The 16,400-nt window shown below is 38.2% G+C and overlaps 1 protein-coding gene across 2 annotated transcripts in view; it reads left to right on the plus strand.

Annotated features, from left to right (window-relative positions):
* Positions 1-235: 235 nt before the first annotated feature.
* Positions 236-16,400, plus strand: part of LOC139966851 (ras-related protein Rab-27A-like) — an 85,847-nt gene continuing 69,682 nt past the window's right edge. The window contains exon 1 of one of the 2 annotated variants that reach the window (XM_071970274.1): positions 236-535. The gene's annotated coding sequence lies outside the window, so the exon portion shown is untranslated. Of the gene's footprint in view, positions 536-10,050; positions 10,190-16,400 lie in introns of those variants that run through there. The other variant, XM_071970275.1, reaches the window with a different exon arrangement.

The following is a 16,400-nucleotide window of genomic DNA, read 5'->3' on the forward strand; positions in this document are numbered from 1 at the left end:
GCAACGATGTCCCTTTTCGTTGTTGTAACACTTGGCACAGTGTTACCGTCACGCTCAGCACGAAATGCCACTTTCTTCGTAGGAAAATGGGGACCTTTGAAAATGAGGATGCGAACGCACTAGCCGCCGAGAGGCTCGTGAGCAAACTTTTTAGATGGCGCTATATATGTTTTTATTTTTAGCGAATGAGTCAACCACCTGCAGTGCACAATATCAACCAGCTGAAATAATAAACTCTTTGAGATCTTTGATATGTACTGCAGCCCTCACGTTGTAAATTAGTATTTCGTGTTTTTGGTGTTTGGTTACAGACTACCCTTGTGTTAAATCCGTACTGTGAGTAGAACATATGAAAACGTCTGGCCATTTTCAAGCAGTTGTTATTCTCAGTCAGGTCAGATTCTATGACACACAAAATTTATCGTGGGGAATAAATAACTTGGATACGTCGTTCGAAACGCTGACAGGATCTTGACTATTCGCCATATGATGACAAATTTATCTTGTTCGACTTTTTCGTGGAACGTTTTGAAAGGTAAGTGGTTGGCCTGTAGCAGTTATAACTAAATTAGTGTTTGTTAACCTAGCCTTAGTTAGAGCCTAACGGTTAGGACACAGAAGGCCCCTAACGAAATACAGCTAAGCTGAAGTATACAGGCTAGTTGCTCTACTTGATAGGCTGTAGTCATATAAACATAGTCATATTACCTTAGCCATTTATAACTGTTCATGTACTTTCATTATACCAAGTGTTCTCTGAGATCTTACTGCAGTTGAGTTGCCACCCAACCACTATAGTCAGTATTGCGAAGTTCGGCATACTGCGAAGTTCGGACACCCTAAGAAATACACGATTTCACCATGAAAACCTACAGGAAGAGCCAAATTTCACTAAAAAGTACGAAGCTACAGTTATTTTCTCTCCAAAATGACCCGTGTGCAAGAAATGACTTACATATTTGTCAATCAAATGACGAAGATCTATGAAGTCTGTTATAATTACTGAAAGAGCAACTGCGCCACCAATTTTATCACCAGCGCCACACTGTGGGTTGCGTGTCCGAACTTCGCAATACTCTAGCAAAGAAATACCAGTTCCACAATCAGGAAGAATCTTCTTGGAAAACAACGTGAAAACAGTTTGCAGGAAAGAAAGTTTGGCCGTGTATCGTACTATAACACAATTCTCCCACCATATCAAGTATATTTTCAGGTGATTTATACCAGAAGATTTAGTTTTGGGGTGTTTTAAGTCTTAAGTGTCCGAACTTCGAAGTCACCATGCTACCACTAGAGCCAAGCTAACTTAAGTTAAGGTTAGGCCCCAGTCCTTGCTTAGTCCAAGTGCCTAACTAAGGCTAGACTACAGACTAAGCTTACAGATAAATGCCTTAGTCCTGGGCGATTATAATTATCTGGCCATTCAGAAAGTCTCTTGTGTATGGATTGTAGTAACTCCTTCACAGTGACTCCTACTACAAAAACAATTTCTTCCCAATTTTGCAACTCCAGCCACAAAGTAAAATAAAGAATATTCACATATTGATAGACTCCAGCAAGACTATCCTGTTTGACAAGATTTCAATGTCCTGCATGAATGTGTAGTTAAATCGTTTTAAGGCTGCAAAATACAATACTAGTTCTAAGTAAATACTATGGGATACCATTTCAAGACAATTGTTGGTATTTTCCTTTTCATGTTTTTGATAAATTGTAACATTCTGAAATGAAAATTAATGTTTATTTAGTGCTTCAAATGAACTGAGTTAATGAACGGCCTACTGTGCATTTAACTCAGGATAAACTCTATTAACTGGTTTAACACAAAGGATGCAAAAGGCAGGTTGATTGCTACTCCTCTAAAATAACATTCTTGGATTTCAGGATGAACAAATGTTGGCCTTCAATAAACTTGGCAACACTTACTTAAATAATGAATGTAGTTTCATCTAAGAATGAGAGTTTATGCTTACTAGGAACAGGAGAAATGAAGCATGTGCTGCTTTAGTGCCCCCCCCCCAAATATCCATCTCGATTCATTTAAACGAAAATCATAATCCTCTGTTTTCAAAGCATGTCTTTTGTTTCTAGAAATGGTGTTCTTGGCTCCAAAGTTACATTCATATCTCTTTGATGATAACAAGAGTTAACCAATTCCCTATATGTTCACTACATATAGGCTGCATTCTGTATACAGCATGCCAATGAATTACAATGATAGATACTGAACCTCAAATTCTGACATAGCCTAATGTTAGGCCTAGGCTTATATGTGCAGGTCTAGTTTGTTAGTAGGCTGGATTAGGTTTCATGGACTAGTACTAGTATTTAAGGGCTCTAGCTATAAAACCTTTGCCAACAGTCTGTTCTAGGATATGACTTTCTATTGGGACCTGACATCATGTGACTTGTGTTGTCCCAACCACGTTTTGCTCTGGTAAATATGGAGCGAAAATTGCAATGAATGTTTCGAGGTAATTGAAAGGCCATGGATTTTGTTCTTGCAAGTGCTGTATTGTTGTCTTAACATAGATTTCAGTCAATACTAAGTATACTGTAATATTGAACTAACAGGCATAAACCACTATGATCAAAGTTAGATTGAACAATAAATGTTTCACACTAAAGATGAATGTGCAAATAAAGAACACTGTCATACATACAAAACAGTTAATGGCAGTGCTGTACAGGTACAGACTGCAGAAGGGGGAAATAGTAGCCATTGGCTACAAAATAATAAAAGAAAGAGTTCAGCCAGCATTTTTGAAGGATTACCATCTACGAGGGTACCCTTCTGGTGGTAATATGTTTCAAACAATTATACACAGTTTGTCAATGGCCCTTCTCCATTGACTGAACCACATGTGGGAGAAATCACACGCTAAAGTCCCGTTGACTTTAATTGACTTGTGTGTCGCCGGAAATCAGACTTGCTTTAGTCGGTTGCGGTTAAAGATTTCAGTTACTGCAAAGGGGTTATTTTAGCACGTATGGTACATGCGGTCAGGGAAAAAATATGCGTAAACTGTGTGTTTGCCTTATCACAAATTACAATGTAGAAGAACTACAAAGTACTGTCGCCAAACATTTTTAGTTTTTTTGTGGAGTATTTGGCATCTTGATTTCATCATTCTATCGCATTAATTTGTACAATCTTGGGGGCATTTGCAAAGTGAACAGTTATGAGGCTCAACCGTTCTCTAGCCAGACTAGCCTAATGTACGAAGAGCACACAATGAGCAAAGCCTTATGTTATTGTTTTCACTTTCCAGTTTTCATGTACGGTGAAACGGCCAAAGTGGTTAAAAAGAATATTGTTTGGGTTTTTATATATTTAGTCAAGACAAATCATTCTTATCAACTGTTAAACACGGATATTAGGAGATTTTGTTGGATGCAAGAAGTAAAAAAGTTACAGGACTGTACGTCGTCCCCTAAGCGTATCGCGGGTACACTGTATGACCAGTGTTAACTGCCAAAACTGGATAGTATATCGAACAGCATTAGTACAAACTCACGTGAGGGACTTGCCATACAGTTACACGGTAGATTAGCGCACCTTCCCTGGCCTTGAATAGCTTTGGATCGAATGATTTACATTCTTCTCCCGTTGTGGTTGTGGTGTTCAATCAAAAGTGCGGAAAAATGCAATCCTTAATGTGGAACGTAATAATCGGTTTCACATCATTGGTAGCGCAGTGGATTTTGCCGATGCCGATTATTTATCAGTCGAACACTAATATTCAGTAAATTGGAGCAGATGTGTTTAATTGACCCTGAATATTGCAGAATTTGCATTCAAATGCAGTATGAAGAAAGCATGTGTTGATTGCATAAAATTTCAAATCAGATGTCACAAGTTACTGTAGATCTATCTATCACTCTGAACAATGTAAGTTGTCTTCATTTTGTAATGATGGAATAAAGTATCCCACATACCAATGACAAGGTTTGAAGTAACCAACAACATGATTGCAAATCGCCGGAGTGCTGTTTCCATCGCCTACCCCCGAATTCCCTTCCCCCTGCAAATCCCCAGTTTCCCGTTCCCTTCCTTCCCTGCCAAATCCCTTCCCCCCTCATCCCCTTCCCCCCTCATCCCCTTCCCCCCTCATCCCCTTCCCTTTTCCAAGAGACTGAACACATACCAATTAAATCCTATTAGACTGCACCACTGCCCTATTATATGACCTATAATGTGCCTCTGCTGTGCACTTTAATTTAGAGCCATATTGTTCTTGTTGCAGTTGCTCCAGAGCATGTTTGTTCAAATTTTCAAGTGCCCTAAAGGAAGTTTTCTACCAGCAGAAATTGCAGAATGTGTTTTGAACCAAATGGTTCAGGTACTGGTTGTATGTCTGAGGACCTCTTCAAGTTAATCATTGACTGTACCAGGTCCAGGCATATAGAACTGAGCTACTAGAAAAGTAAAAACAAGAATGTTTTCTCTTGGATGTTGAATGTGTCAGGATAACCTCCCTGTCTGTATTTGACGTCATTAATGTTGGTCATTTGCATTAATGTTTTACAGTTGTCTACAGTACATCGTAGACTCCTTTGCGTGGTTCTTTGTGAATAGTATTATGAGTGTAAGAACGGCAGAGAGACCTTGTAAAACACTGTCTTGATACTCGCTAATTTATGTGTTTTAATATGTCAGCTAATGTTGTGTATACATCTTCCAGGCAGAAGACTCTAATGGCAATACAGTAGTATATACTGTATTATGTGCACTACTTTTGGTCATGTTTGTGGTAATTGAGAATCTGTCAGTAAAAGGCTTCTTCAAGGTCGAACGTAGGTTGTCACCTCCTCGAAGTCCTGACGAAACAATGTAGTTAATTCAGTACATTACAATTCCAGTAACTAATCACATTTTGTGAGACAATTAAATTGGATCGTTAAAGCCCTTTGCCGTTAGTTTTACAGGATCACAAAGTTATAGGCTTGTATAAAGGCATCCCACGTCAGTAAACTTTGAACACTTCCGCTCAGTAAAACCAAAATGCATAAAACAGTCTAAAAGAACTATCATAGATCTGTGTTCTGAAGATCTATTTCCTCAAGAGTGTTAATTTAATATATAATTTTGCTGAAAAAAGTCTAATTTTCATCCACATTTTTGAAGTGCTACATATGGTTGATTCTGTATTTGTTGCTGGTGTCATTTGTGTGTTACTTTATTGATACCAGGTGTTGCATTTCTGCCTGTACTCCTGTAAAACCATGAAGCTATACTGCATGTGATACTGTAGATATGTACAGTATAGTCAGGGAGGTCCCCTGTGACTATTATCAAAATCCAATTGGAAAATGTAATTGGATTAAGATACACATTGGTAATCATCAGCCTGACTGGATTCATACCAAACAACTCAGCCATAAATTTGATGTACAGTTGTATAATTTATGGCAGTAAAATTCAAAAAATTATCTGGGATATTGTTAGATAACCAATAATTTCAAAAAGGAATCAATCATGAATATTGAAGATAACGTTCTTTAAAAAGTCTATCTCTATTAAAATGTTGTTCAAGTCGTGTAGATAACACTTAAAAACTGAGTGTGTCATTAAAGTCCATCTCTGTAAAAAATATTTTTCAAAGTTTTAAACCATACCTTTGTACAGTAGGTCTACTTTCTTTACTTTAATACAACATATTTGAAAACCCCTTTTATTTGCAAGTGCTTGCTTCCACAGTGTTTTACTGCACTCTTCACTGTCCTGTTCATTTGGCAATTGTTGTTTGCTCAGGATTCACTGCCCATCTGATCCAAGAAGGATGTTAAATTATGAAGAAGAAGAAAAAAATAGACACCATATATACAGCAATCAACAAGTAAACAAAGTTGTTTGTTGGGATAAAGTCATAAAACAGAATTTAAATAATTTGCTAAATTTGTATATATGTGGTAGGCTGTGAGAAACACAGGCATCATTTTGTATTTGCAATTACTGTTTATCAGCAATGTTCTATAATTTTGTAACTGTTTGCCTGGGAAGAAGTTCTTCAGCCAAAGATTTTCAGGGAATTCAAGACTAGTCCATGGAAAAGCAGAATACTGCTTTATTCTGGGAATTGAACACCTGGTCAGACTTTGAGGCACCGATCTCTCTAGTGCAAGACTGCTTGAATTCACCTACCTTTTAACTCTCAGAATATTTATGGAAGAGAGAGGGTTTGATATTTTAGCAAGTATGGTACCGCATATTAATTAAAACAACAGATGAAAGGTCTGTACGTAATATCCCTACATTTTTCAACAATTTAAACATTTGATTGAAGTTTGAGTCGATTGCAATATTTTCTTGCTTTCGTTCATCTTTTCTATTTTTATTAGAGCGATAGTCCGGCAGTACTGTATGTGTACAGCTGTAATTATCTATAATTTTACCAACTTACAGAGTGACAAGCAGGTACCCGACACACACATGCCACCTAAAGCCTTATCTGATTACTGACTTTCCTTTTAAATTGAATTTTCTCTAGTAATGCATCGGGGTTCCCTACCAACCAGTAATTAACAACTGCGGCGTTGGGTAACTTTATCCAAATTGGGTTTCTATTCTCCGCTTTGGCAGTATCGCAGGTTCTGGCAACGTGTTTTTTTATTTTTATATCTTCCCCGATCCCTCATTTTGATTATTCGTTGGGTTTTACTGTTGCATAATGTATGAGCTAAACGTAGAGGTATGCAGCGGCCAAGACTAATTTCAGGATCGAATTTTGGTTTTTTAGGCATTCAGAGGAGGTAGAAATAACTGTGTGGTTTAATGATGTTCTCACTCTTCTTGACGTAGATACAAAACAGACGGCGATATTAACTTATCCCAGCGATTCATCACTGTTCATTCGTTTATTGCATTGGTAGCACAATTTGACTTGTATTTGCATAACTTGCAAATTTACACATTTTGAAATTGCAAACTTATTTATGCCAAAGTAATTCCTAGGTATTTTATACAAAACCCTGTAATTGCAAGCACCTGTTACCTTCTAAACACATTGTTTTGAAACATAAGACTATTCCCTGGCGGCAAAATGATGCAGCCGTCCATTTCCTGTAGAGGCTTGTCTGTGCTGCTTGCTTAAAAGTTGTCATAATTTAATGCTCTGTATCTTGGCCTAACTTGTATATATATAATTAGCAAAGCATGATATTTGGAATCTCAGGGAATAATCCTTTTTTGGTTTTTGCATTGCAAAGCGGATTCCAATTGAAGGTAACTATGTTTCAGAACTAATTAGTTACAAGATTAATGTATCGCATAAAATGATCCATCTAATTTCAGGGCCGCTGCGACCATTAACTGAAGGAAATGTGCTAGGGGGCTTGCATTTTCTACTCAAATAGAGTCAAATTCATTCATTTTTTGAAGCAAATGTAAGGACTAAACATTGAGCTTTTTCTGTTCAAATTCTTATCGTATTTACTATTTATTGGAAGCTTTTTTTGCAACAATTGGTTGCTGTTTAAGTTTTTATCGCTTTCCAAGGCAAAAGGAACGGCAACAGTGATGGTATGCTTGTGTGTGATGTCTTGGATTGTATACACAATGTGTATGATGGACTAATTTCTTATGTGGTGTGTGAATTCTCTGTGGGTTTGACAGAGTTTCTTAAAATTGCAGATCAAACAACCAAATCAGCTGCTTAACACATTGATTGGGGTGCAAAATAGTAGAAATCGTCTCAAAATGCTTTCAAGCCATGTAGAATAGTTGAATATGAAGATAAGTTTCCATAGCAAGATACAGTAGCTCTTTATGCCAAAACATATCAACTTTGAAGTGTATTAAGATGGGTGTCCTTTCTGAGAGTGTGTATAACCAGTATCTGCACTAATTAATGTAATTATGAGAAGGGAGTATGACTTTTAATGACTACTATAGCTTAGTAAGGTTTCCATCAGGATCAAAAGCTAAATAATGAAGGTTGTCTTGAATAGAACTTTGCATTAGCTCAGATTTTAGTTATCATTTTGTAGGGTTTTCTCTAAAAATTAAAGACAAAATGCAAGATCTACTATACTACTTTAAGCTAAACCTAAGATACCAACCTTATAATAAGAAACTAATGCATTTAAATTGAATGGTGGCGACAGTCACTCACATTTAATGCATTGCAGTTGAAATGAATAGTGGCGTCATATGAATAGTTGATATGAATGAATAGTTACATACTTTTTGTGGTACTATACATCTTAAGCTTGATAAGCAACCTTTAGACTACAAACATTGCTGAGAGAGATGTTGCTAGAGCTCTGAGAAACAAGAAGAAAGGATGTTTACATTGAGAAATAAACAGTTGTTTCAGCTTGTCAAAGTATGTCATGTCTGTTAGGTATAGAGCAAGTAGGGTATATATATGTTTCATATTCCAGAGAGTACTGTCATGTGTAATACTTGCCAGCAGTCATCATGGTTTGTGCACATGTATGTAATAAGGAAGATACTGTACTGTTGGTGTGGAAATTAATGGCAAAGCCTTTTGCTCGCTCAATAATATTGTCTGGAATATTATAACAAATTCTTAGTATATAAATTTTTTTGAAGTTGATAGCTTTTGATTTGTAAGTCTTGCATAGCGATTTGCCCATTTTTTGCATAGCAGTTTGCAATGCAATACCAGAAAGATTAATATTTCCTGCATCCCAAGAAATTATATTTTCCTGTTGATGTTGTCTGGAAATGCTTTGCCTTTGTTCATTAACCTTGCTACTGTACATCTTTGCATAATCTGTGTATCAATCTGCTCATTTTGCATAAAATTTTGTTATATAGGATACCAGATAAATTATTCACTGCAATGGTACTGTATGAAAATATGGTCTGAATTTGACATAAAGTAGACCAGAGTTGCCTCAGCTACCACTAAAACACTGTACTTGTTTCTTGTATAACATTGCAGCTTTCATGAAAATAAAATTAGCCAAGGTTAGGAAGATGAAATATGACATACTCGTAGAAATTAATCTGTGAACAGACTCATCTGGCAATAACTCCCAGAGTATATGTCAAGGCTGTAGAAGAAGTATTTTTTTGACATTGAGGGAGAGAGGTATAAATATTAGTATTTACATAAAAGCAGCGTCGTCGGAATCACAAAAGATTTTTCTCTGTCAGGAAGACGATGATGGTTTGGTTAGCTGTAAACTTGGAAAATAATCCACATATGTTAAAATATGACTTTCCTCTCTCTCTGTCCCTCTGTCTGATGTATCGGTCATGTTGCTAGGCAACCACTGAGTGAAGTCCTTTTGAATGAGGTGCCAATATGACGTCATTTGATACTGTACAAGGCATGAACCGAACAGCATGCGCAATGAATATCAATGAAAGTTTTTATTTTTTTGTTGTAATTTACGTCAGGGTTACCTTTGGGGAATTGTTGTTTTGGTTTTTGGATGTCATCCAGATGCCACCAGCGCCCCCAGTGGAGAGGAATGTTGCCAAGCCTGTGACGTGGTTTATGTGACGGAGGTTTTGAAATGTGATCCAGTAGGCACCCACTCACTTTTCAAACATTTTTTAAGATGCTGTGGAAGAGTCGGACTATGAAATCACAGACATTGAGCCTCTCCTACAGTAGAGTCAATGGGAGCATCTGAGTCCTAAAGTTTTAAATTCTAAGTTAGTTTGAATGGGAGTCCTTCTATTTGTCATGTTTAAATTCAAGAAAAGATTGCTGAGACGTGATTCCCTGGAAACCAAAAAATGACTCCTTTCGACTATTAAATTAATATCGTTATCCTGTCATGACCTAGCAGGCATAATCATTGCCTGACATTTTGTGCAGTGTTTGCTATATATGGCAGACAGCTTGTAGGATATACGGTATTTACGTGTAAATTTGAAGTTCTCTCTCTTTGTTGACTCGTTTCTAATCCCACCCACAATTTGTTTACCTTCCCTCCTTATCTTTGCAAAATAGCTTGTAGTTATATTATGTGTACATTATGGAGGCAGTGTGTAAATGTCAGGGTGTTTAGGAAAGGTCAGTTCTTTGAGTGAGCACATACTGTACCAGTACCTTACCCGATAGAAATATTCCAAGGGTGCTGTATCTAGCTACACCAGGTATACAAGTTCACCAGGTATTAGTAGTATACTTAATCATTTCCCCACTCAGTGGATTCTACAACATTGCATGCTCAGAAAATCCAGTAAGGAAAACTGCCTCGAGTGGTAAGGTATATATATTATTTAATTACTGTAGATAATTCAGATATCATAATTAAAATAAAATAAATCTGTTAGCAAACTGCTTATCCACTAGAGAGCCTGTGTAGAAGAATGTGTAAAAGTAAGTTGGCCTGACGTTTCGATCCTAGTAGGATCTTCTTCAAAGGCTAAATGACAAGGCTAAATTCCTCAAGTGAAAGAAGTTTTACTCCAGTAGAAAAATGTGAACATTCTAAGAATGTAAGAATGAATTGTCGTTGTTAGGTAGATTAACTCTTCATGGCAATATTTCGGAGAAGTCCTACTGGCATTAAAATGTATAGGCCTATTGTAGGACCTGCTGACAGTATGCAGTGTGAGCAACCCTTAAAGATACCCATGTTAGTGTAATAGTTATCCTTCTTTAACGCATTGTAGATACTGTTACAAATCTGTGTTTAGGCTCTGTCCTTGAAAATTCAACATCAACAATACAGGCGCCATAGGTTCAGGCCTTGCATATATACTCATAGCAGATTAACTACTGTACAGTAGGTGGCCTAACTTTTCATTTGCATATTAGAATCGGACCAGATTTGCTATTACTGTTAACTAGTAACTCGCTAGCAGTCAGCTAATAATACCGCTGCAAGTTGAAACAATGCTCTTCTTGGTCGTGTCTTGTTGGAACATTGTTCTATGTAACTTGAGGAGGCTGGTGAGAAATGAAGGATATTTCTACCACCTAACTCCCATCCCTACCCACTGCTCTTCCCATGTTGATTCCAAAATTCTGCCCTTTTCTGATTGTTGTCTTCTAATTTGCTTTCTCTTCCTATCTGTTATCGGAGGCTGTTACTTCTTCAAAATTTATAGCATCTGGTTTGCCAAAATCAGCCATCTGAACAAACATACTGTATAACCAGACGGGCAGTAAATGAAAGATACTGCTAACCAGTCATATGTTATCGCCCTCTCTCTGATGTTCCATGCTGCTGTTTAGTGTCTACTGTAGACAATGTACCGGCCATGTCTGGTTTTGTCCTTGTTTTAGTCCTTGTCTGGTTTTCGTTCCTGTTATCAGTACTTGTCACTTTTTAAAACGATAGTTGGACAGTTGTTACCAAAATCAGCCAACAGACAGAAATGTGGACTGCTGTACTTCATTGGAACAGAACCGTGAAATATCACCACCATCGTTCACTGATCATGAAGGCAGTTTCAACCTGCTCATCATTGCTGTTACTGCTGAACATCTCTGTTTATATGAAATCAAAAATTTAATGCGAGCAGATTCTCAGAAATGATTAATTACCCTTGAAATTTACCATCCATGCAGGTTACCATCTTATGTGCTGAATTAGTCGGTGGGAATTGTCAATTACTGAATTATACAGCGATTTGATAAACTTTATACATGCACCGTGCAGTATATAACCGTTAGTGTGATCTGACTGGAGGAAAACCTGTTATGAATTAATAGCTCGCTGTAATATTTAATCCAACAAGTTTTTGATGAGTCCTCAACTTTCAGCCTGTTAAGTACTGCAGTGTATCTATATATATATGTTTTACAGGGGCGGATCCAGGGGGGGGCCCGGGGGGCCCGGGCCCCCCCTTTTTGAAAATCCTGATTTTTTTTTTTTTTTACCGCGTTCGAGGGAAAGGGCCCCATGCGTGATCAGTGGCGTAGCTACGGGGGGCCTGAAATTGCAGACATGAGATCCATATTTTCAGGCTAGGTACATGCTGCTAAGAATACTCGGGAAGTGCCGTTTCCGGCCATCTGGGGGTTTGTAAAGCCAAAAATTTTCTTGTACGCTCTGCGCCAACCGATGATGGCGTTCTGCTTAGATTGTCTTACGTTCAGGCGCGGCTGGACCAGTCAGACCCCCCCCCCGTCACAAATCCTGCATCCGCCCCTGATATGTCATTGAATATTCCACAAAACAACTTTTTATGTCCACGAAACTGTCGAAACATGATTTTCACTACTGGTAGAGATATAAAATATTGGGAATTCTGAATTTCCTGCAAACATGCGGCTGTGCCTGTTCAATACTCACTACTGTATCGCCTTAAAAAATGATGAGTGGAAATAGTTTCTCCAGGACCGTATCGTATCGTGGGTATCGAGTGCGTCTGATATACGAACGTACGTAGTACGTACGTACGTACGTCTATGATGATATGCACTGTACTGTACTGATAAAAACATAGGTGAATTTCACTCCATGGGAGTGATCACTGAGCACATTCCGGTATAAGAGTGAATTTCCACTCCATTGGAGTAAATCTTAACTCCTAATAGAGTTATATTCACTCATATTAGGAGTGAGGGATAACTCCAATAGAGTTAAATTTCACTCTTAATTTGAAGTGCGCCGAGTGATCACTCCAATGGAATGAAATCCACTCATTTGTTTTTAGAGTGTTGCTAGATATATGAAGAAGAAATTTACATACCAATACATGTTATCGGTCATCGATTGGCACAAAAAGCCAGATTCTGATGACAGCTGCCTCAAGAAACCCAATAAATGGCCTAATAAGCACCGAGCCACCAATGTGGACCATTACCGAAACATCGATGCGTGTTAGTCTTCCACCCCCTTCCTCTAATGCTATTTAAGTCCACATGTGGGCATATCCTGCAAATCTACCGGTAACCCACAGGGGTTTGAGTTGGGAGAAAGGCCTTGACAGCTTGAAACGACAAATGATGCCAACTTCCCTCAAGTTAAAAGTCTGGCTGAGTTGGCAAGGCCAGTCAGCATGAAAGAGAAAAAAAATTTTTTTGCATTTCTGTCACCAAAGTTGCACATCTTTTTGGTTGCTATTTTGCCTCACAGGTGCCATCTCCTGCGATCTGGGGGGTGCTGAAATCTCAAATTTTCTCTGTACGCTCCGCGCCAACCAAGGTGGCGCTCCGCTTAGATAGTAAACTCCGCCCCCCACAAGATAGAACAGCCCCCCATGGCCCCCCACTCAAAAAAACCTAGCTACGCCACTGTGCGTGTAATTTTTTGTAAAATAAATTTGCAAAAAGAGTACACCATCATTCTGATAAAGTGAAGGTGAGAGGGGCACTCTGACTGCATCAATAGTCTCCATCTGGAAGGGGGCATCAAAGATGAAATGGCCTGGAGTAGCCTGGTAAAAAGTAGTTTGCATCACCACCTACTCCCCAAAGACGTAAATCCCAGCTCATTGCTCGAAATTGCAAATATATGCCCGACCCATGAATACATGATTTATTGGAAATAAATTTTACTCAAAACTTTCACGAAAAGTAGCACCAGATTGCACCGAGGACCTCCATATTTTGTGAAATTTTCCAAAGGGGAGGGGGGCACCCACTCCCCTTAGACCCCTCCCCAGGACGACGATTAGGCATTTCCCATCTGGGCCCCCCCTTCGGCGAAATCCTGGATCCGCCACTGTTTTATAGGGCAAGGGTGGGGTAGGGCAGGGTAGGGCGGATAGGGTTGGGTGGTGTGGGGATTATTCAGGATATTCAAGGATATATTTCGCTTATCTCTTACCTGTCTCCCCTCAGTGTATGCATCTATGTGCACACTGACTACTCTACCTATGTACATTATACCCTACAGAACACAGTGTGGGACTTCAATTAGACTATTCAAATAAAGTACTTAGGAAATGAGAGATCTATAGAGGTTTAGAGTGCTCTTCAGTTAAGTCTTTGTTTTTGTTGATTCTCTCGACATCAAGTTTACTTCAACTCAACACAAACATGTGTGTGGCGTTGTTGTTGGGATGCCTCTTGCCAGTACCTGTATCATTCACTCTTCAATTTACTAAATTTGTACATTTAAAGCATCATTGCCATACAACTCTTACTGTAGATGAACAACCTTCATGGGATGCATGAAATGATCAGATATTTGCATAATTGTAAATCTTGAGTTGATTTTGGAAACAGTTTTGACTTTTGACCAAGTATGGGGTAAAACCAAAGTAATCATGTTTTAAGCTTTGGAGAGTCCATTATATCACTGTATAGAGTTATGGGAGAACGTTACCATGTCAGAAACCATAAATATAAATTTAGAAAGCTTGCTGAGACTAAAGAATGGAAGCATGACATACAGTAGGTATAGTCATTTAGAAAGCATGCTGAGACTAAAGAATGAAAGCATGACATACAATAGATATGTACAGTCATTTAGAAAGCATGCTGAGACTAAAGAATGAAAGCATGACATATAGTAGATTTTAGAAAAAGGATAAAACATAGGGCTTAAATTGTATGTAAATGTTGGACAGAAATATGGGAATTATTCTAAGTCTGTACAGTATTTAATACAAACACAATTTTGTTACATTGAACAGCAACACAGCAATTGTTATCAGTTGGCCAGCTTGGCAAATTTTGATGCAGCATTGTTACGAATGCAAGATTCTGCGTCCAGGACGCAACTTTTAGCCAGGGATGCAATATCTTCAAGTTGCTTGCCTCTGGGGATACAAACTTTTCTATTTGAGAAACAAACCCCAAGTACACACACTCGCAAACAGGGCCTATGAAAAAACATATTAAAGTACTTTTTTGTACAAAAATCTGTCTTTCTTTCTATTAAAAAACCAACAACTTCCTCTGAAAAGAACCAAAATTTCTTCCAATCCTACGGATGATTGAGTTTGTTCGAACACAAATATATCATAACAATCAACCGCTAGGTACAGGGTTAACAACATTTTAATCACAGAGATTTCCATGCCAAAATAATTCATTCTTGTATCTGTAGTGCTCAATGAACACAAGGTATACAACTACTTCTCCTGAGTAAAGATAGCCAAGTTTGTGCTATAGGCTATCATATGTGTGCACTTAAATATCATAAAGTTAGGCCCTGTTGTTACATAAGTTTGGAGGTTTCAACAACCAGAAAATGTTATGAGTTGAGGCAATCTATAAACTTTTCATCTCACAGTATGCTTGTTCTCTCTACATCGATAGTTACTTATGTAAAATGTGCATTCATACCACAGTAATTTCTTTCTTGCAAACTTGCGTAAATTTTCGCGGTCCCTTTGACCATTATGCTTCGGTCAATTTTTTAGTGCATGTTTGTGTGTAAACTACTGTACTTCATACCTTGTCAATAGTAGCCATTGAAGTTTTAAGTCCTTTATCGACATTGCCTAAAAAGTTATTTTTTGACATGCCTATTGCCTACTGTAATTTTTTTGGAGCTGGTCATTTACAAACAATGCACAGCACCCAGGGTAAATGTTTGGATCAGGTTTTGAGGATTTGTGCATGTGTAGTTGAAACTCTGAAGTTTGAACAGGCCTATGTACTTGCAGACTTAGTGAACCGCTTGGAATTTAGCAAGAGATATGCATACTGTAGGCATACTTTTTTCTAAAGCATGGTTGTTGGTGAAATGGCTGTAAGTTCAAAGCATGGAGCTACAGTACTAAGAAGTTAGCGAGTAGGGAAATACAAGGGTGGTTGAAAGAGGGGCAGGGCGGTAAAAATTGGTTGAAAGGGACAGGGCAGGCAAAACGCTAGGGCACTGGGCCAACAACCTTTTGAATTGTGCAGAGGATTCACAAAGTATAGGCAGTAATACGATACCATCTTTACATAACTACACTAGAAAAGTAGGTCATGATACAAGTTATGCATTTGGTGTTCGATCAGGAGGCAATCATTTTTACAGGATACAAACTTTTTCTTGGGGGGGGGGGGGGATTTGTGTGACACAACCTTGTTTTCTTTAGTAACATTACAGTGATGTTTCAAATTTGACAGGTTGTCACCTTAAAGATATTTCCAGGCCAATCAAATCTTCCTCGGTCGGAAACTGAGCAGCCGTAAGTTTGAAATTTTCCTCCAGGTAACTGAGCTCTGGTCTTAGAGAGATATATTAATCACGACCATCCATAAGTCATCACTTCCGAGTGGTTCGTGAGGCTTTAATGACTAATCTATTTTACTATTTTATTTCTTTCATCCCTTGGCATTGTTGTTTCCTTTTCTCTCTTTTTATTTTTCTCGAGTGAACCATTCCACATTTTAATTACCGCAGGTTATTTGCTGTAAGCCGCTACTTTTGTGGAGTAGTTGGTCTTGTTAACAGCAGCTGCGGAGTTGTCGGCTGTTATTATTTCTGGGATTGATGTTTATGGTCGGTTGCTCTCAGCTAGCTACTGTAGTATTGAGCTGTCAGCTATAGAGCTGAAAGAGAGAGCAACAAAAAAA

Source organism: Apostichopus japonicus, chromosome 4 (genome assembly GCF_037975245.1).
Source record: "Apostichopus japonicus isolate 1M-3 chromosome 4, ASM3797524v1, whole genome shotgun sequence".
Classification (NCBI taxonomy): domain Eukaryota; kingdom Metazoa; phylum Echinodermata; class Holothuroidea; order Aspidochirotida; family Stichopodidae; genus Apostichopus; species Apostichopus japonicus.